The following is a 23,947-nucleotide window of genomic DNA, read 5'->3' as shown; positions in this document are numbered from 1 at the left end:
TAAAAATATAGTGTAACCGTCTCCCTGTGGAACGAACCGGACTTACTAAAAACTATACTACTCTACGATTAGGTACACTGCCTATAGTGTTGTAGCAAGGTTTAGGTATATCCCATTTGTAAATAAATAATTAAAACTTGTGTAAATATGTATCGTATTTAATAGTATTTCCTTGTAAAATTTAATAGTATTTTATACCCCTTAGCTTTAACAACAATTATTCGGTTTCAAAAACGGGGAAAGTTAGCTCCTCGGTTTATTGGGCCATTTAAGATTTTGGCTCGTGTTGGTGAAGTTGCTTATCGGTTGGAATTACCCGAAGAGCTTGCGGGGATCCATAATACATTTCATGTTTCCCATCTCCGTAAGTGTCTTGCGGATGATTCTTCATGGATGCCACTAGATGAGATCGAGTTAAACAACAAGTTGGAGTATGTCGAAGAGCCGATTGCTATACTTGATGAAAAGGTGAAAATGTTGCGTAACAAAGAGGTAAGAACTTTTAAAGTCCAATGGCGTCGTAGTAAAGGTTCCGAGTTTACGTGGGAACCCGAAGAGTTTGTGTTGGTTTATCTTCCTGCGTGTCATGCGGCGTGGATTGCGAGGACTCAATCCGGTTCAAGTGGGGGAGAGTTATAACATCTTGTTTTGGTTCAGCACGTGGGACGCCGTCCAAAGGCTTGGGACGCCATCCAAGTTCAAAAGGCTGGACGCCGTCCAGATTATTGGCACGCCGTCCAGAACAACTGTTGGTTTTTGATATTTTAAGAAGGGTATTTTGGTACTTTCATAATGGAACGAGTTTAAGGCCTTTAGATCAGTTTTGGTGGAGTCATTACTCCACTTACACCAACCTTATCTTCTTCACTTCATTATAGAGAGAGAGTGATTCCTAGAGTGAGAGAGCTCAAGCAAAGGAGGAAGAAGTTATTTTCGGGTCTTAGCTCGCTTTGTAAAGTTGTTCATCTAGTCGCTAGCTACACGGTGATAGTGGTGGTAAGTCCTAATCTCCATTTCCCTACTTAATTAGTGTTAAATGGTTAGGGTTTGGGTTAGGGTTGAACATAAAACCCATATGTGGTGATTTTGGGGATTTTGGGTAAAGATGGTTCATGTAAGACTAATGAGTTACTAACCTAGGGTTTCAAAGTCATAATTGGTGTTAATGAGTCTTAAAGGTTTAATAAATCACTAGCTCACTTGTGTTGTTAGTGAAAAGTGTTGTTAGGGTTCATAGTTGACTTGACATGGGTCAAATGGGTGAGTTTGACCTAGCGGGTTAAATTGGGTATGAAAACACCCTAGTTATGCGTTGTTGGAAGTCTTAGAACCTTAATCACTAGCTTTTAGTGATTAGTTGGGGAATTGGACCTTGAGTTGGTGATTTTAGGGCAAATGGGTCATAAATACCCATTTGGGCCATAAATGCACTAGTTAGACTAGTTGGTGGAAAGTCCAATTTGTTATGTGTATTAATTGAGAGTTAATTGTGTTAAGTGACTCGCTTTGAAGAATTCAAGTTGTTATTGGAAATCTCGCCTAGACGACAAGGTGAGTGGAATGATTATACATGTGTGTATATAATGTATCTATTTGTAGGGCGGGGGTTGGGGCCGGGTATACGTGTCTATACCACCGAGAGTTAGTGATATATTTCATTGTACACTAACGATGGACATTTCGTTGTCCAAATTGCCCAAGAGTTAGTGATATATTTCGTTGTACACTAACGATTGCTTGAACGGATATTTTGTTGTCCGTGTCGCCTAGGGGTTAGTGATATATGTCGTTGTACACTAACGATTGTTACGAACACCGATGGGAAATTCGAAGTACCATTCCCTTGTGTTATTGGTTAACCATAATTACACGTTGTGCTGTAGTATATATATATGCTATTGATGTGCTAGCTTGTGATCTTGAAGAGTTTAGAGTTATACTTGCGAAGGTATGCTTTGTAAATTGCTAGCGTGTATGAGGTATTTGTGTAAGTGCTTGCAAGTAGGTGTATTATATATGTATATGTATAATTGTTGCATTCACTAAGCGTAAGCTTACCCTCTCGTTGTTTACCTTTTTAGGATCCAGCTTGGATAAAGGAAAAGGTATTCACTTGGACTAGTGGCACCTCGGGGGTTTTAGCTTTATGGAAAGTTCGGCCAAGATTTGGGTAGTTTAACCCCAAACACCATGCTCTAGGTGTCGTTTGGTATTTAAACTTTTGTGGTCGAAACTTATATTTTTGAACGAAATTGTAAAACGGGTCGTTGTGGGCCCGGTGATGTAAACTTGGTTTTTATTGTGGGAATCTCTTAGTTTTACATATATTAATGTGATGTGATAATTGTTTTCGCTGAAAAGTGTCGGGAGTCGGGTTTTTCGCACACGAGTAAAGGTAAACTGATCAGTAGGTTTTAGTTCATTGGGACGCCGTCCCAAATCCTTGGACGCCGTCCCAGTTTTAAGTGCTGGACGCCGTCCCGATTTCTGGAAGCCGTCCAGATGGGCAGTCACAGAAATATTTTTTTTTGTGTCGTGTTTTTGTTATAATGAGGGTTGGGTCGTTACACATACTGTATCACAATCGTAATGCTCGAGATTGACATACAAAAGTTATCAAAAGTCATTTCAAAAAGTCAATTTTGTCAATTGTTCAACAAAACGAGACGTGCCTTATATAATGATTCATTTACTCGGCTGATAATATTTTAAAAAAATCCAATTTATCAATCTTATAAACAAGTTGTTTGCAGATTCAAAAGCAATTTCAATTAACGTCAATCATAATTCAGTTGATCATAATTTTTAATTCGTTCATCGAAATTACGCGATTTCTAAATGAAAAGTTATTGATTTTTCGCCAGCTTTCCAATAACAGGCATATCATATACCTTTATTAGTAGTATAAGTATTAAATTCATGATTCATCATAGACTATCTTACGATGAAATTAAAGCATACAAGTATGCATAAACATATATACTCGAGCACTAGACATGGATATACTATTAATATATAAAAGATAAGATATGAATGCTCACGTATCAATATTGTGATTCAATATTGCAGAAAAATACGTAGACGCAACAGAGATGATAAACACTAGGTTTGACTTGCGAACAATACCCACGAACATTACCCATAGCCTCCATAGCTATAACCCATTATTTCCTTAGCTCTATCCCGCTCGAAACTCGTTTTGAAAATAACCCGCTCATAACCTAGTCGTAATATTTTATGTAATAATAATACTAATAATAATACTCCGGACTATAAGATTAATAATAATATTAATCTTAATAATAATAATAATTATAATAATAATAATAATAATAATAATAATATAAATAAAATAAATACGGAGGAAGTAAGAGATATGTGTGTGTTTCAAAACCAAATTTCGATCGAGCTTTATAGACATTTCCTGGCCAGCCACCCCATGCGATTGCATGGGTCTGAAGGCTTATGGCCATGCGATCGCATGGCCTTCAGTTCCAGCTCACATCTGTTTTTGTTTTGTAGTTCGTCGACATAATAAAATATAATATATATAATTTATATTAATTAATTATATATTATATTATATTCCCGTGCATAGTTGATTTGTAATTTTTGTTCCGATAAGTCGTACGTCGTCACTCGACTTATGTCCCGGTTCTGGTTTTTCGAACGTCCTTTCGTACACTTAGAAAACTTGTACTTTACGTTTCGTGACTCGTACCTTTGTCAAAATATAGACTTAAATTATCAATAAACTATATCACTCGAAATATAACTTATATATTTGATTGTTTTGGTCATTTTCTTCTATAAATCATCGTCTTGTTATTTACTAATATAATAGTATTTATCAAACGTTTTATAACCAAGTTAATATATATTCAATATTCATAAACACGTTTTAAATACACGTCGCAAGTTATTCATACAATTAATATTCCAACTTATCATATATATTCAAATAGATATTTAAACTAATAAGTTTAATGCACAGTATCATATACTTAATACTTTGTTAACGTTTTCAAGTTATAGCGTATATATATATATCTATTTACATATAATTGTTCGCAAATCGTCGAGAACAGTCGAAGGGTAATTGAATATATGAAAGTAGTTCAAAAATTTTGAGATTCAGTTTTACAGACTTTGCTTATCGTGTCGGAAACGTTAATCATACAAAGATTAAGTTTAAATTTGGTCAGAAATTTCCGGGTCGTCACAGTACCTACCCGTTAAAGAACTTTCGTCCCAAAATTTGAGTGAGGTTGTCATGGCTAACAATAAAAATGTTTTCATGACGTATATGAGTCAATAAATAGAGTTTTATCACCGTTGAATAATATGGATAAAACAATCCAATTACTCGAAGCGTATGAGAGAAGTTATTGTAAAAGAGTGAAATGAGGGAATAGAGATTTGTTTTAACTCTTGACGTAGTAACGATTGATTTCTGAAATTTATGGAATAGAGAATCTTCATAATCTAAATAAGATTTGATTCTTCGAGAATTAAGGAGATTAAGATCTTCTTTAATTAGATACGGTCAACTGCCTCGATTGCTCTGTCTGTTATTTTGCTATAAATTAACCTCTTCCGTTTCATTTATTTTCACCACTCCTATAATCTTCTTCCTTATTTCATACTTCTTAATAGATTGTGAAAATGCTTAATCCAGTTCTGATTCTTGATATTTTCTTGGCTATCGTATCCTTCATTCTTCTTTTTCATCTGCCACCAGAGGAGGTTATTTTCTTCTACTATTACCTTGGGGTTATAGTGTTTTTCATTCTCCTGTGTCTTTATATTGCTATACGCATTGATATACACAGTTTGTAATTTCAGGGTTGTTATCGGGCTTTATATTCTCCATTATATTTAGGAGCTTCATGCTTTCGTTTTCTCTTCCCGAACTTAAGTCAAGCGGATAATGGTCCAGAATTCGTAGGTATGAAGTTTTGGATGAACATAACTAATGTTCTAAGAAAGAAATGGTAATAGCACGATCTTGATTTGTCAAATTAGCAGAATTCAAAGGAAGAGATAGAACTATCAAAAGAATATGTTCTTGATATGTTTAGAGATTAGATAGAATGTAAGAGTCGTGTAACATGGCACATGATTATGATATGGTCTGTGAATCATCATGTTTCATTAGAAACTCAGCATAACTTACTGTAATATAATCACGTTGATCAAGTGTCATTATATTATACTAACTCATGCTTCAATTCCCAACACTACTTCAAAAACATCCATTTTTCGAAATTTTCAGAATTTAGAAACTAAAATAGTTTCTTTTATGATGTAACACAGATAGCGCGAAGAGATAAATAATTTCGGATAATAATAGTTATGAAGATATCTTCAGAAATATCGAAGATATTTATAATGAAAGATATGATGATATCTTAGAATTTCTAATATCGAAGGATGATGAAGAAGATTTGTTCGTAAAGGTTTAGAGTCAGGAGCAAGGTATTCGTTAATGACTTCAGCAGATACTGAATCATTTGGATTCTTTGAAGGCAGGTTTAGTCTTTGTGATTTGTCCACAGCCTCCTTCATGGTTTGCTCAATCCGTTTTCCAGTTCCAACTTTTATGAGCTTTGCCAACTTTTACTGTTAAGGTCGTTTACAATTTTTGCTGCTTCATTTAGCTTTTTCAACATTCAGAGTATTGATTCGTAGACTGGGTGCATTTCAGAATTTCAAAATGGAAGATCATAATTCTAAGAGGTAAATGTTATATGTATACATATAACTGTTGATGTAGAAACGCTGCGAGATTCAAAATACTGATTGCTGATTCCTGGTAATTGGTATGGCAATTCTCGTTACAAGATGCGAATGAGTATATGATAGGGTTTTAATGAAGTATTATAATGGTTTTTCAGAGAGACTTAAACCAATGAGTAATGAAGTTGCTGGTAAGTTTGCTGCTAATGTGGTGGAACATAAAAGGTTCTCCGGTAACAAGAACATATATGTCAAGGTTACAATAAGGCTAATCTGAAAAGTCGAAGTTGACTGGTTGGAAGTGTGATAATACTGGATACTTTAAAAAAGGATTGCAAGATTATTTTCGGTAATAACAATGTTAAAGGATCTTGCACAGTTTTGAAGTCAAAGTATAGCTTTGAAAGATGTAGAGATCTAAGAATGATGTTACTTGTTAAATCTTGACTTGGATTCTGTTATGTCAGAATATGTAATTGAATTTGTATGAAATGATTGTGTATCACTGTGAAGGTAGTGAGTATAGTTAATGATTTTTGAATCAAAATTGAAGAATTTACAGTGTAACATATTAATTGCGAACTTAAATATTTCCCGGGTATTACCTACCCGTTAAAGATTTCACAATTAATACTTTGTGCAAAGAATTTTCATTACAGTCTTTATGAAAATATATGTATGTATATTTTCTTCAGATGTAATACAGATTTAGTGAGTTAATATCATATTAAACTCATTTGATTTTTGGCTTGAATTAGAAATGAATAATCTCTAAAACATTAGAGATTACATAATCTTTGCAGAGTATTTCACTAATGAAATCAATACTTCATCATTTGTTGTTGTTGGTACTCCTTGGTACTTATGGTGCGTAGGATGTTGATGCTCGAAGTACAGATTTTAGATGTGATATTGACGTGTGGGGTGCGGATGTGGTTGTTGGTGGTGGTAATGATTCTGTTGGTGTTGATGATGGTGATGCTGTTGGTGTTTGTGGTATTGAGGCTTGCGATGTGGATGTTGTTAGCGGTACTGGTGTTGTTGATGGTGCTGGTGGTGCTTGTGGTGCCTGTGATGCTTCTGGTGCTTGTAATCTTTGCACCATATTCTCCAAAGCCACTACCCGAGCGCGAAGCTCGTTGACTTCTTCTATTACACTGGGATAATTGTCAGTTCAGATGAGTGGATGAATAAGATTCAGAATTTGAGATAGTATATAATTGTGACGAGATACTCTGAAAATGAGAGAGAAAATGGTGTTTCGAACAGGTTCGCCGGTAAGTGCTTCAGGTTCTTCGCCAAGAGGTGAATGTGGTGGATGGAAGGGATCACCTTCTTCCTGTCTCCAATGATTAAGTAGATTACGAACCCATCCCCAATTCATCCAGAATAGATGATGGCTAATTGGTTGATCCATTCCGGTTACGCTGCTTTCGGAGTTTAGGTAGAATTCCATACCAGAATAGCTGTCGGAATCTGAGGAATTCGAACTAGATGCGGAATTCATCTTACACGGTTAGATAAATGATTTTTGATATGAAATGATTTTTGGATATCTGATGATATTCTAATTATATAGAATACCTATATATAGTACAAGGGATCCCGTAATTTACGGAGGAACTTTCGAAAGCTGTCAGGCAAAGTTTACAGTAACAGATATGCTAAGATAAGAATTTTGTCTATACACTATTCATGCAATCAATGCAGTAAAACGTGTCTAGACTAAGAATGATAAGCAGGTAATTTCCGACAAGAAATGATAAGCAAAACTTTTGACATGCAGACACGGTTGAAGTCCAGACTTACTAATGCATCCTAACAACTATCAGTTAGACACACTCATGCAAGACCTGGTTCGCTAGGACCAACGCTCTGATACCAACTGTGATGACCCATCCAAATCCATATAGATGAATACATCATTCATCGATTTCTTTGCGAGGTATTTGACCCCTATATGATACGTTTTGTAAACATTGCATTCTTTTGAAAAGGCACACCATAAATGAATATTTAAATCCAAGGTTTTCGACATCTGATGATTTCTACATATAGACAATCACCGTAAATAATAGTTTACAATAATACTTCTGTTGACAATGCAGTCAAAATAGATACATGGTGATGATTTTGTGAATGTAACGTTTTCTCGAATAAAGCATGTATGACTCCATGCACATAGCTTGTATAACGTATAAACAAATAGCGGAAGACTTCTAGGAACCTGAGAATAAACAAGCTTGAAAGTGTCAACACAAAGGTTGGTGAGTTCATAGTTTTAATGTTTCGCATAATCTGTATATAAAGGTGGATCACAATATTTCAGTTGTTTCATCCAGATACGTTTATCAAATTATTCTATAAGATTGAGCACCCTGGTAACTAAACTTAATGTATATATAATAAGTACCCCCTGTTTTAACATACATGCAACCAACATGTACAATACACGCAAACCAACGTGTACTAAACTCAAATAGCATACGTCCGCTTTATAGTTCAGGCTAGGGTCTCTATACCAGGAATAGACGGGGATGTCAAGCCCTATGGATCCATATATAACTTCTCGCGCCCACCAGTTTTTATAACCGGCAGTTACTAGTTACCAAAGCTTAGGGATTTTTGGTTCAAACTCGGTGTAGAATTTAGTATGTACTTGTGTCCATTGCATTTAAAATAAAGTGCATGTATTCTTAACCCAAAAATATAGATTGCAAAAGCAATTAAAAAGGGAGCATATGAAACTCACCTTAGCAGCACATAAAGTCGTTCACCGAAATGTGACTGAAACTCAAAATACCAAATAACCGTATAACTCAACCTAGAGAACATATGTTAGTCAATAAATGTCTATCAAGCTAGGTCAGGTCATAGTGTATCGCAATCCTAATGCTCGAGATTGACATACAAAAGTTATCAAAAGTCATTTCAAAAAGTCAATTTTGACAATTGTTCAACAAAACGAGACGTGCATTATATAAGGATTCATTTACTCGACTGACAATATTTTAAAAAAAATCCAATTTATCAATCTTATAAACAAGTTGTTTGCAGATTCAAAAGCAATTTCAATTAACGTCAATCATAATTCAGTTAATCATATTTTTTAATTCGTTCATCGAAATTACGCGATTTCCAAATGAAAAGTTATTGATTTTTCGCCAGCTTTTCAATAACATGAATATCATATACCTTTATCAGTAGTATAAGTATTAAATTCGTGATTCATCATAGACTATCTTACGACGAAATTAAAGCATACAAGTATGCATAAACATATATACTCGAGCACTAGACATGGATGTACTATTAATATATAAAAGGTAAGATATGAATGCTCACGTATCAATATTGTGATTCAATATTGCAGAAAAGTACGTAGACGTAACAGAGATGATAAACACTAGGTTTGACTTGCGAACAATACCCACGAACATTACCCATAACCTCGATAGCTATAACCCATTATTTTCTTAGCTTTATCCCGCTCGAAACTCGTTTTGAAAATAACCCGCTCATAACCTCGTCGTAATATTTTATGTAATAATAATACTAATAATAATACTCCGGACTGTAAGATTAATAATAATATTAATCTTAATAATAATAATAATAATAATAATAATAATAATAATAATAATAATAATAATAATAATAATAATAATAATAATAATAATAATATAAATAAAATAAATACGGAGGAAGTAAGAGATATGTGTGTGTTTCAAAACCAAATTTCGATCGAGCTTTATAGACATTTCCTGGCCAGCCACCCCATGCGAGCGCATGGGTCTGAAGGCTTATGGCCATGCGATCGCATGGCCTTAAGTTCCAGCTCACATCTGTTTTTTGTTTTGTAGTTCGTCGACATAATAAAATAATATATAATATATATAATTTATATTAATTAATTATATATTATATTATATTCCCGTGCATCGTTGATTTGTAATTTTTATTCCGATATGTCGTACGCCGTCACTCGACTTATGTCCCGATTCCGGTTTTTCGAACGTCCTTTCGTACACTTAGAAAACTTGTACTATACGTTTCGTGACTCTTACCTTTGTCAAAATATAGACTTAAATTATCAATAAACTATATCACTCAAAATATAACTTATATATTTGATTGTTTTGGTCATTTGCTTCTATAAATTATCGTCTTGTTATTTACTAATATAATAGTATTTATCATACGTTTTATAACCAAGTTAATATATATTCAATATTCATAAACACGTTTTAAATCACGTCGCAAGTTATTCATACAATTAATATTCCAACTTATCATATATATTCAAATAGATATTTAAACCAATAAGTTTAACGCACAGTATCATATACTTAATACTTTGTTAACGTTTTCAAGTTATAGCGTATATATATGTATCTATTTATATATAATTGTTCGCGAATCGTCGAGAACAGTCGAAGAGTAATTGAATATATGAAAGTAGTTCAAAAATTTTGAGATTTAGTTTTACAGACTTTGCTTATCGTGTCGGAAACGTTAATTATACAAAGATTAAGTTTAAATTTGGTCAGAAATTTTTGGGTCGTCACAATTTCCATACATTTACTGATATCATTCAAATATTATTGTAATCTATTTAGAGTGATTCAAGCAAGAGTGATTGTAAAATTAGTTGTGAGTTTACTTGTAAACTATCTTCTTAAAGGGAACTAAAAGATAGGTGAGGTTTCACTTAGTGGTAGCATTAGGATATTGTGGTAAGAGCATTTGGTGATTGTGAATTCTTCAAAGGGACACAAGGGTTCATAAGTTGCAGCTTATCAAGGAGCTAGGGTTGTATCCGGACACTCCACCGAGTTTGGATAATCATAGTGAAACTAACTCTCAATTTGTTAGAATTAAGGAGTGGATTAAGAAAGATTAGTTGACATCTTCTCAAACCACTATAAATCTCCGTGTTTGTTCTCTTATCCCTTATCTTTATATTTATTATACTTGTGAACAAACTCATCAAATCACACTATAGCAATCTTGTGACGCCCCGTACAAAATCAACGTGTACGGATCATCAACAACAGGATCATTACAAGGTCAAACACTATATGCTATTTCAAAAGGAGTTTGCATTCATAAGAAAAGGTGATGTCTTAACCAACATCAAATGTTTTACAATGAAAATATGCTTCTATGAATAGAAGCAATTAATAATAGTATGTGACCCAATGGTCGTTACGAATACATTGTTCAAAAGTAATAAAGTTTGAATGCAAAATAAACGTTTCATACGAAGACATTTCTAATAAGCAGCGGGTGCCTACAGCAAGACTACAACAGCGAAAGCAATCAAACCTTAAGCACCTGAGAAAAACATGCTTAAAAACGTCAACACAAAGGTTGGTGAGCTATAGTTTAACGTAAAAGTAATGTAAGGTAGGCCACGAGATTTCAGTGTTTCAAAACAGTATGAAAAGTATATGTATAATCGTGGGCACTTGGTAACTAACTTAACGTAAATAACACCCCTTGAAAGCACACTTGGCGAGTTCGTAAGTTTACGAAGTATTAAACACCCATTAAATGCTAGTGCGACTAGCCCGAGTGGGAATGTCAAACCCTATGGATCCATATCTAAGATTCGCGTTCACCGGTTCAAAGACCAATGACTAAACGTTACCGAGCTAAGGGGAAAGTTAATGCCGTTGTATAACCCACACATATAAAAAGTTTAAGTACTCGTTCCTAGTATGTAAAATGTAAAAAGCGCATGTATTCTCAGTTCCCAAAATAGTTAAAGTAAAAAGGGATGCTATAACTCACAGTGAAAAGTAGTAAAGTTGATTCAGGAAAGTAAGCAAATAGTTTGTCCAAAAGGTCCTCAACCTAAGTCAAAAGTTACTAAGTCAGTAAATCGTTCCCAAAGGTTTAAAAGTATGTAAATTAGGTCTTAAGTATCATCACCATTCATCATTAATAAAAAAGGGTAAAGTAAGTTTCAATCAAGAATATAGTTTGAAATAAAGGCTGATTTCGTTCAGTCGCCACGACCTATATACAAACTGAAATGAGGTGAGACCAGTGGCCATGGCTCCGTATATGAGTCCCCTAGAGGCTGACCAATTTCCAGAATCAAAATCATCTTCGTTTGACCGTGGCGACGGTTTAAGTGCGAGTAGGTCAGAAATTTCAGCACAACGTTAAAAGGGTGTAGTGACTTTCGGAAGGCCATAAATCCTAAAATGTAACTCAGATTAAGACGAGGCCTAAACGGAAAATCATCTACTCGAACTGAACTAATTGGAAATCATCTTTTTCAGAAGCCCAGATTACTGATCAGACCCGGAAAACAGTAGGTAACGTGCTCCGGTGGGTTCTTGGTGCTTGATGCTCATCACGGTTCTCATCCTTGATGCTTATAGCTTCAAGTGTACAACTCGTTGATGTGTTTGCATCATCTTAACTAAGTTTCGACCATCATAACACTAGTGTAAGTCAGTTTGATGAACCAAAGTTACATCAAGATCTTAGATCCGACACATACACGAGTTCTAATAGTAATATTAAGCTACAAACTTGAAAGTAAACTAAATAAACAAGATCTTAAGTTGTAGAACTTAGATCTTAGTTAGATCTTAAAGATCCTAGACTAGAAAGTCTAGATCTAGTGTTCTTAAGTTAGATCCTAAGTTATAGAACTTGGATCTTCACTTTAATGAAACCATAAGTTATGAAACTTAGATTTTCATCTTGTAAAATGTATATAAGCTTATAAGCTGTTGTTTACAACAAAATTAAAAGATCATAAGTTATAGAAACTTAGATCCAACACAAGTGTATGAAGTTATAACTAGAAAGTTATATACTTCCATGTTCTTGAACTTATAAAGTTAACTTTAGTTTCAAGAAATATGAGATCAAGTTTAACTAGTAATACTTGACCAAATTAACAATATCACAACTTTAAAGTACTTAAAAGAAAGAAAATAGACTAAAGTTACAAGTATTATGTTCATGTTTGTTTCATACTTAAGAAGATTCAAATCAAAGTTTGGATCTTAGGAAAGTAAACTTTAAGTCTACAAAACATGAACACAAGTAGGATCTTTAAAGTTTATGAACTTTAGATCTTTAGAACATTTAAGTGTAGAACTATAAACTAACAAGTTTAGATTCTTGTTCTTGGTTCTTCATCAAACAAAAGATGGAAGTAACCAAGATTTCATGAAGATACAAGTTAGAAAACTTGTCTTTAACAACAACAAACAACAAGTAACAAAACAAGAAGAATGATGATGACTAGTTTCGGTTTTGTTAAAGGAAAAAGAAGAAGAAAACTAGAACATTTACTTACAAGAAAGGAGAGAAAAGTTGAGAGAAAAGTGTAAGTATGTGTGTGTAAAAAGTGAGGTTCAATACTAGTGTATATGTAACAAAAATTGAAAAAAAAAGAACTCCCCTCACCCTTGCTAGAACCGATGGTTTGGGCACAAAAGGGGAAAGGTCAAAACTCACTTTCATGCATGGGAAGATGGTGTAAGCTTAGAATGGTTTAAAGTTAAATGTATAGGAAAGAGTTACTAGCATGCTTGTGACAACCTTACCTCCTTATTAGCTTAATTAATCTAAGTTTAAGCCTTAATAATCAACTAGCTTAATGTTGGGCTAACTAGTAGTCCATTAAGAAAAGTAGGGTGGGCTTCCAAGTCCATTAACATGAGTCCATGTAAGTAACGAATTAAATAAAAGCCCAAGTAATCAACTACTTGCATTAGTTAATTAAAATAATTAATAATAATTAATTATGAATGTAAATAATATTCGAAATATTATTCGTGAAAAGCGTGTGTCACAAAGACAAGTCAGGACATGTAAAGTCAATTACGGTAACAAGTAAATGTATAAAAGTACATTTATTAACACGCAATTATTAATAATAAATATTAATAAATATAAGTTGGAAAAACCAGGGTCGTTACATTACCCACCTGTTAAAGAAAATTTCGTCCCGAAATTTTAAGCTGAGGGAGATGGAGGAGCTGGGAAAAGGTGAGGATACTTCTGCATCATTTGATCCTCTCGTTCCCAGGTAAACTCAGTGAAATGTCTCGTTCATATTAATTACAAATGTTCCATATTAATTGATTTCGTTGCGAGGTTTTGACCTCTATATGAGACGTTTTTCAAAGACTGCATTCATTTTTAAAAACAAACCATAACCTTTATTTTATCAACAAGGTTAAAAGGACACCACCTAGATTATCCAGAAATGATAATCTAAAAATATCACACTTACACACTACCAATACATATTGGTTTACAATATTAATATGTTACAACAAAATAAATCTCGAATGCGTTTTTAAACAATATTATACAAACATGCTGACACCAAATCTTGTCCATATTTTAGCATGCAACAGCGGAAGCTCTTAATAATCACCTGAGAATAAACATGCTTTAAACGTCAACAAAAATGTTGGTGAGTTATAGGTTTAACCTATATATTTATCAAATCGTAATAATAGACCACAAGATTTCATATTTCAATATACATCCCATACATAGAGATAAAAATCATTCATATGGTGAACACCTGGTAACCGACATTAACAAGATGCATATAGAATATCCCCATCATTCCGGGACACCCATCGGACATGATAATTTTGAAGTACTAAAGCATTCCAAATTCAAGAATGGGGTTTGTTGGGCCTGATAGATCTATCTTTAGGATTCGCGTCAATTTGGGGGTCTGTTCCCAAATTCTTAGGCTACCAAGTTAAAAATGGGCATATTCGGCTTCGATCATTCACCCATATAAGGTAGTTTCATTTACTTGTGTCTATTTCGTAAAATATTTATAAAATTGCATGTATTCTCATCCCAAAATATTAGATTTTAAAAGTGGGACTATAACTCACTTTCACAGATTTTTACTTCGTCGGAAAGTAAGACTTGGCCACTGGTTAATTCACGAACCTATAACAAATATGTACATATATATCAAAGTATGTTCAAAATATAATTACAACATTTTTAATACGTTTTAATGTTTTAAGTTTATTAAGTCAGCTGTCCTCATTAGTAACTGATAATGCTAAAAACGAACATATATTTCATAGCATTATCCCTCAAGAAAGACAAGCTTTTAGTTGCAATTGTTCTATTTACAAGTGATATTCGTTTAAATAATAAAAGGTGAAGACAAAAGACAGATTCGACGAATTGAAGACGCAAACGACCAAAAAGCTCCAAAGTACAAAGTACAATCCAAGAGGTACAAATTATTGATGAGAAACGTCTAAAAGTTACAAGAGTACGAGCCGCAAAACGCAAAATACAAGATATTAAATTGTACGAAAGGACGTTTGAAAATTTGGAACCGAGACATGAACCAACTATTAACGTGCAACGCAACGGACAAAAAATTACAAGTCAACTATGCACAAGAATATAATATAATATATAATTAATTATATATATATATTATATTATAAAAAATTAAGCTGCCCACGTTGAAATTACCTGGATGAGCTGGAAGGCGTGCCTTCACGATCGCGGAGCTGGAAGGCATATTAGCTTCGCGATAGCGGAGCAGTCATTTCAGAATCTGCCTATAAAAGGCCAAGAAATCTACCGAATTTTGTACATCTTTTTCTATTCTCTCTATCTCTCACGTAATATATATATATATATATATATATATATATATATATATATATATATATATATATTATAATTTTAATTTTAATTTAATAATAATAAGGGTATGTTAGCGAATGTTGTAAGTGTGTAAGTCGAAATTCTGCCCGTGTAACGCTACGCTATTATTAATCATTGTAAGTTATGTTCAACCTTTTTAAATTAATATCTCGTAGCTAAGTTATTATTATGCTTATTTAAGCCAAAGTAATCGTGATGTTGGGCTAAAAGATTAAACACGGGGTAATTGGGCTTTGTACCATAATTGGGGTTTGGACAAAAGAACGACACTTGTGGAAATTAGACTATGGGCTATTAATGGGCTTTATATTTGTTTAATTGAATGATAGTTCGTTAATTTAATATAAAGATTTACAATTGGACGTACCTATAAATAACCACATACACTCGATCGGACACGATGGGCGGGATATTTATAAGTACTAATAATCGTTCATTTGACCGGACACGGGAATGGATTAATAGTCAATGGACTTATTAAAACATGGGTGAATTATATACAAGGAAAATTGGTGTAATTATAGTTTAAGTCCCCAATTAGTTGGAATATTTGACTTCGGATATAAGAATAATTTGACGAGGATACTCGCAATTTATATTTATGACTGATGGACTGTTACGGACAAAAACCAGATGGACATATCGAATAATCCAGGACAAAGGACAATTAACCCATGATAATAAACTAAAATCAACACGTCAAACATCATGATTATGAAAGTTTAAATAAGCATAATTCCTTTATTTCATATTTCATTGCACTTTTATTTACTGTCATTTTATTTAATTGCACTTTTAATTATCGTACTTTTTAATTATCGTACTTTTTAATTATTGCAATTTTATTTATTGTCATTTTATTTATCGCATTTTAATTTATCGCACTTTAATTATTGTCATTTACTTTACGCTTTAAATTAAGTTATATTTATTTTTAATATTTTACATTAGATTTTAACTGCGACTAAAGTTTTAAAATCGACAAACCGGTCATTAAACGGTAAAAACCCCCTTTTATAATAATAATACTACTTATATATTTATATACAAATATAGTGTGAAAAATATAGCGTTAAACTTGGCTAGCTCCCTGTGGAACGAACCGGACTTACTAAAAACTACACTACTGTACGATTAGGTACACTGCCTATAAGTGTTGTAGCAAGGTTTAGGTATTTCCACTCTATAAATAAATAAATAACTTGTGTAAAATTCTATCGTATTTTGTAAGACCCTGTTTCTGTTTTTGATTTTGCAGTAGATCGGGACGCCGTCCAACCTTCGGGACGCCGTCCAGCAAAGAAGGACGGGACGCCGTCCAAGATTCAGGACGCCGTCCAAACTGTCTGTCGAGCCAGCTGTTTTAATTAGTTTAAAAAGGGGCAAAATGGTAATTTCACTTGGGTACCGGTTTGGAGCCTTCAAGGCAGATTCATTGATCACTTTGGATCATATTTCACCAACCAAAAACACTCTCAACCTTATCTAAAGAGAGAGGTGGATTTGGAGAAGAAGGAGTTGGATTCTCGCAAAAGCTCGGATTCTAAAGTTGTTCATCTCGCTCCTAGCTACGTTGTGGTGGTATTGGTACGTTCCATCGGCACGTTGCGGATTATTTTGGAAGCATTCATCAAGGCGACAAGGTGAGTGTTAATATCCTATGTGCATATGTATGTGTAGGATGGGTGCGGGTCGGGTGAAGGGGTTCTCGGTTATAGAGCTCACTTCTCTTATAGGTGGAATTATTGGACTTATGTATAGGTCCAATTGGCACGGTTGTACGTTTTGGTTGACTACCTTGGCGAGGTGCACACTTTGTGTGTACATTATCACATGGGCGTGTGATGTGGATTATATAACCCCAATGGCGAAGGGTTAATATTGTGATGCGGACTTAGATATAACCCCAATGGCGAAGGGTAGTATTGTGAGTGGAATAATTATACGTATGTGTATATGGCGTATTTATTTATGAATGTTATGGTATGAACCATCGAGCCGGTAGTGCCATAATGTGTGTGTGTGAGAGGATGTGAACCACGAGCCGGTAGTATCGAGTGTGAACCACGAGCCGGTAGCACTATAAAATAATTGATGTGAACCACGAGCCGGTAGCATCGAGTGTGAACCACGACCCGGTAGCACTATAAAATAATTGATGTGAACCACGAGCCGGTAGCATCGAGTGTGAACTACGAGCCGGTAGCACTATAAAATAATTGATGTGAACCACGAGCCGGTAGCATCGAGTGTGAACCACGAGCCGGTAGCACTATAAAAGAGTATGACTCAATTGCGTATGGTGTGAACCACGAGCCGGTAGCACCATAGCGTTATGGTTAACCTTGGGAGTTTTACCCGTTGTTATATATATATTGTATACGTATAATGTCGTATTGACGTGATGTAGCTAACCTTCTGGTTGTAACTTATTGGCATTGTTCGCAACATTGTTTGCGAACTTACTATATTGTTGGTGTTGTTAGCTTGTGCTTAGTGAACGTACGGTATGCTAGGTTTAGCTTGCCTTATACTTGGATGCTTCGGTATGCGCTATTTGATTATTATTGTGGCGTGTCCATTTTATACATATATATGTATGTAGTATATTTTCACTCACTAAGCGTTAGCTTACCCTCTCGTTGTTTACATTTTTATAGATTGCATGGATGCGGTGGCTCGGGTAAGCACGGGGACTAGTGGACTTGCATAGTTGCTTTAGAAGACTTGCCTTTGGATTTGTTTAGGATTGGGTAGCGTGTCCCCAATCCCATGCTCGGTCTCTGTTTTGTATAAACTAATGGGTCGAAATAGTCACTTGTGGTATTTTGGGTCGATGTGGGCCTGGTGTCGTAAAACTCGGTTTTTATTATGAAAAACTCTTAGTTTAACCTATTGTAATATCTTGTGAAAGTGTGTTGGTTTAAAAGTGTCGGGAAGCGGGTTTTTCTCCCGTGTGTAAAACGTAAAACTGATCAGAATCTGGTAGCACATCTGGACGCCGTCCAAGATGGCTGGACGCCGTCCTGGTTTTTACAACTGGACGCCGTCCAGATTACTGGACGCCGTCCAGATCAACTGGCTCTCAAAATGTTTTTTTATGGCACTTTCACGGATGGTTAACGGGTTGGGTTGTTACAAGTGGTATCAGAGCATGGTCTAAGGGATTTAGGTGACTTGAGATAGGTGCCTAGACTTAGACTTTTGTGTGTGCTTATTTGTTGCGGGACTTGTAGGATTACGGGTCAGAATGGGTTTAGTTAGTGCCTTGATTGTAGGTTGACTAACGTTTTATATTAGTAATGCAGATATTATTAATATGCTATTGTGTTGCGATATTGATTCTTGCGTTGTGTTTTGTTTGTGGTTGTGTTTGTTTATATCATCGAGCGAGGCGGTCGTTGTACTACGATGCAGCGTGTGTGCGTAATAAGGACTTGCAAACCTTATTACGGGTGCAAATCGTGTCTAACGAGTGATGTACGACGAGTGTTTAGCAAGATGGGATGGTGTTGTGCGTGTTCGTGGACTAATCATTTTGCATTCTTTAGAATGAGGACGCGAAACGAGATTGAGGCGAATGACGCGGAGTTTAACGCTAGAGTTGCGGCCGCCGTTGCGGAGCAAATGAGTGCGTTTCGAGAAGAAATGGATAGGAAGTATTCCGAACTTCAAAGTAGTGGTGAAATGGAGCGTTGTCTTAAGATCTTCATGAGGACTAAACCCCCGATGTATGACGGAAAACCGAATCCTTTGGTAAGCACAACTTGGATCTCGGATGTTGAAGGGTGTTTTCGTACTATTGATTGCCCTCCCGAGAAAAAGATGAGACTCGCTATGAGTTTGTTGCGGGGTAGGGCGAGGGATTGGTTGGATGGTAAGATTGATCTTGTCGGTGGTGAAACGTTTATGGCCTTATCGTGGGACGAGTTTAAGGAGGAATTCTTCGAGGAGTTCCGGACTTCGGCCGACTTGTGGGAATTACGTAATGAGTTGCGAAATTTGCAACAGGGTTCTATGAATTTGAATACTCTCAAGACGACCTTTATGGCGAAGGCTCGTTTTTGCCCGGAGTATTTGGAGAATGATCATTTGTTGATGCAAGATTTCTATCGAACCTTGAATGATGACTTGAAGAGTAAGATTAGCAGAGTTCAGGCAAAATCGTTTGTGGAGTTATTCGCCGCAGCTAGAGGTTTCGAGTCGTATTCGCGATCGAAGGTTGGTGAACCTTCAAGTGAGAGAAGGGTTGTTTCTTATGGTGCTCCAAGTAAGAGGACTAAGGGTCCGAGCGTGAGCACGGGTGGTACACGGACGGGTATATCGGATTCTAGTGCATCTAGATGTTACAATTGTGGCATGAGGGGTCACAAGTCTTGGGAATGTTCGGTACCAAAGGGTGATGGTATGGTGTGTTTCAATTGCCAAGAAGAAGGACATCGTAAGTCGGAGTGTCCCAAGTTAGCGGGTACAGGTGCGGCAAGGAGATGTTAAGGTACGTTTCATTTTAATAAATATGTCCTTTGATTATTTATTATGTGCCATTGAGTTGAGTTTATTAGATGCATTATGTTGTGCTAGATATTGTTGTTATGGGTGACGTTCCTAATGGAAGTACCCTATGGTGACGTTTTGATTGTTGGGCGAAGGGCGTAAGACTTGGTGCAACCAAGCATTCCTTAGTATTGGGAAATGTTTCTACCAAGCCATGTGGATGGGCTTAGGTGTTCGGATGTTAGAGCGTGTTTGCCCTCGTGTTAAAGTTGATGAACCGTGAGGTTCGTCGGGTGGTTGGAACCCTTGAGATCGAGTGTTTTGGACCTCGATGTATGTTGGTAATGGAGTCTACATGACGTGACATTAGGTGCCTCTCTTATACCTACTAGCGTGGTGTTCGACTCCGATAGTGATGCGGTTACGTTGTACTTAGGGTACCGGAGAAACCCTTAGGTACATGAGTGACTGGGTTGAAATCTGACAAACTAAAGCAATTGGATGATTGCGAGAGTATAGTTTACGCATTTTGTGGTACACTTTTGATGTTATGCGAGGTGTATATAAAATAGCTTAAATTTTACAAGGAAATACTATTAAATACGATACAATTTTACACAAGATATTTATTTATTTATTGAATGGATATACTTAAACCTTGCTACAACACTTATAGGCAGTGTACCTAATCGTACAGTAGTGTAGTTTTTAGTAAGTCCGGTTCGTTCCACAGGGAATCTTTTTCACAAAGCTTAACGCTATATTAGTTTAAATTTATAAAAATACAAATATATATATATATAAGTAATATTATTATTATAAAGGGGGTTTTTACCGTTTAATGACCGGTTTGTCGATTTTAAAAACTTTAGTTGCAGTTAAAACAAAATGTAAAATATTAAATAAATAAAAGACTTAATTTTAAGCGTAAAGTAAATAACGATAATGAAATTGCGAATAATAAAAGTGCGATAAAATAGACTTGCGATAATTAAAAAGTACGATAATTAAAAGTGCAATTAAATACAATAACAATAAATAAAAATGCGATAATTAGAAGTACAATTAAATATAAAATAAAGGAAATTAAATATGAAATAAAAGAATTATGCTTATTTAAACTTCCGTAATCATGATGTTTGACGTGTTGATTTTAGTTTTATGCCCATGGGTTAATTGTCCTTTGTCCTGGATTATTTAATATGTCCATCTGGTTTTTGTCCATAACAGTCCATCAGTCATACATATAAAGTGCGAGTGTCCTCGTCAAATTATCCTTATACCCGAAGTCAAATATTCCAACTAATTGGGGACTTAAACTGTAACAAGGTTTTATTACTTTGTTTAATAATTACACCAGGATGTCGACTAAGTGTAACCCAAGGTTTTAATACTTTGTTAACAATTATGCCAAGTGTCCTTGTACATAATTTCACCCCTGTTTTAATAATTCTAGTGGCTATTAATCCATTCCCGTATCCGGTTAAATGAACGATTATTTGTACATATAAATATCCCGCCCATCGTGTCCGATTGAGTGTATATGGTTATTTATAGGGACATCCAATTGTAAATCTTTATATTAACATTAACAAACTATCATTTAGTTAAACAAATATAAAGCCCATTAATAGCCCATAGTCTAATTTCCACAAGTGTCGTTCTTTTGTCCAAACCTCAATTATGGTACAAAGCCCAATTACCCAATTTTAGTAATTAGCCCAACATCATGATTACTTCATTTTAAATAAGCATAATAATAACTTAGCTACGAGACATTAAATTAAAAAGGTTGAACATAACTTACAATGATTAAAAATAGCGTAGCGTTACACGGACAGAAATTCGACTTACACCCTTACAACATTCGCTAACACACCCTTATTATTAGGATTTAAAATTAAAATTAAAATTAAAATATAAATTATATATACATATACTACGTTGAGTGAAGAAGAAAAAGATGTGTTTTTGTGGTGCACCAAAGCTCGATTTTTATAGGGATGTGGGTTGGAACTGGGGCTCATGCGATCGCATGGATTTAAGCCTTCCAGGCCATGCGATCGCATGGCCAGCTGGGGAGGCTCACATTTGGTTGTTTTCTTCTGCCGACGGTTTTATAATATAATATAATATATATATTAATTTTAAGAATTAATTATATATTATATTATATTTATGTGCATAGTTGACTTGTAATTTTTAGTCCGTTGCGTCGAGCGTTGAGAGTTGACTCTGGTCCCGGTTCCGGATTTTCGAACGTCCTTGCGTACAATTTAATATCTCGTACTTTTCGTTTTGAATCTTGTACTCTTGTAATTTTGAGACGTTTCTTATCAATAATTGGAACCTCTTTGATTGTATTTTGTACTTTTGAGCTTTTTGGTCGTTTGCGTCTTCAATTCATCGAATCTGTCTTTTGTCTTCACCTTTTATTATTTAAGCGAATATCACTTGTAAATAGGACAATTGCAACTAAAAGCTTGTCTTTCTTGAGGAATAATGCTATGAAATATATGTTCGTTTTTAGCATTATCAAATATTCCCACATTTGAGCATTGCTTGTCCTCAAGCAATATAGTTTTGAAATACTAGAATCACTTCTTTATTCTTCACACTTTGTACATCAGTGATTTATATACGGCGGTATAAACAATGGTAGTAACGATATGGTTTACAGTCCCACATGACTATAAAAATTTAGATCCATTAAGGAAATTGGATCTTTATGAAAACATTTGATCTTTTGAAAATTAAATCTAGTTTTTACCCTAGGTAAGTTTTCCGGAATAACCCTTCACCGGTGTTTGCAAATTATTTTTGTGGGTTTGGTGGGTTTCAGATTTGAAAATTTTAGCTCAAAACTTGCGGTTTTGTGTCACCCACTTGCTAACCTTGTATTAGGAAAGCAACACGTCCAGTTTACTTGTCCCGTATATTACCTTTCGGTAAACTACCGTCCGGTTGTAAAGGAAAGCGTTGAACAAGCAACTGTTAAGGCAATGTCCCCTGACATGCTTTTAATTATGGTCTATAACGTGTCGAACGCAATTACTATCCTTGGTAGGAGCAATAGTAAAGCTCACCCTTATGATTTTTCGGTCTGGCACAAGGTCCTGTCTTTGACCATGCTATGCAACCACCGTTCTTACGGTTGACACCCGATTTAGTTCAGGTGACCTAATGAATTCCAGGTGAATTCCTAGGATTTTACGTTCAATGGTAATGAACGCATTGAAAATGGGTTTTCAGAAAACAAATCGGTTTATAATTTGATCAAAATATTTTCTGGTTCAAGCTCGAGTTTAGATATCATTGAATTCCATGAGTTTGTAATTCTCAATCTTTAAGGTCAATCTCTAGGATTGAGTAATATCAGTCTTAAAAGCTGATTTTTGATCTTTAAAGGAGATTATCCTTTCTGGGGATCTGATTCATTAGTCTTATGAAGCTAATTTTCACGATGCCCCCCATTGTACGAGATAAATCCTTCTCATGGTTAGGATAAATCTGACCACTTGGCGACCCTGTTTTATGCTGAGGTCCGTGGATTTCCTGCTGATTTTAGAGATGACTTTTCTAGATTTTTCATCAACCTACAGCTGGTCTGGACGACAACTTCCTGACCTAAATCAAGAAGCACGTTTCTTTTTCGGAAGACTTTACTTCCTTTTAATGATGGAATTGATTCATCGTGTAGATCCATCTCTTCTTTTCTTTCATCGGGTAAAATAGTTTAGTTTAGTCCAAAGCAAAAGTATTTTCAGTTATTTGTTACAGAAATATGTGACATATGTTTAAGATAACTTGGTAATTTTTCCCACACTTGGCTTTTATTTTCCTTTTTATTGTCCTCTATTCCATTTTAAATGAATTTTAACATTTTGGTTTGTTTCTCAATTTATGTCCTTTCCGAGGTAACAATAATTTCGGTGTTAAAACCTAGTTTTATCATTCATAAATATATATAAACATGATTTTGAGTTCATTTAATTGAAAATTTTGAAAAATTTTA

This window comes from Rutidosis leptorrhynchoides, chromosome 5, assembly GCF_046630445.1.
Source record: "Rutidosis leptorrhynchoides isolate AG116_Rl617_1_P2 chromosome 5, CSIRO_AGI_Rlap_v1, whole genome shotgun sequence".
NCBI classification, from domain to species: domain Eukaryota; kingdom Viridiplantae; phylum Streptophyta; class Magnoliopsida; order Asterales; family Asteraceae; genus Rutidosis; species Rutidosis leptorrhynchoides.
This window is presented reverse-complemented; position numbering follows the sequence as displayed.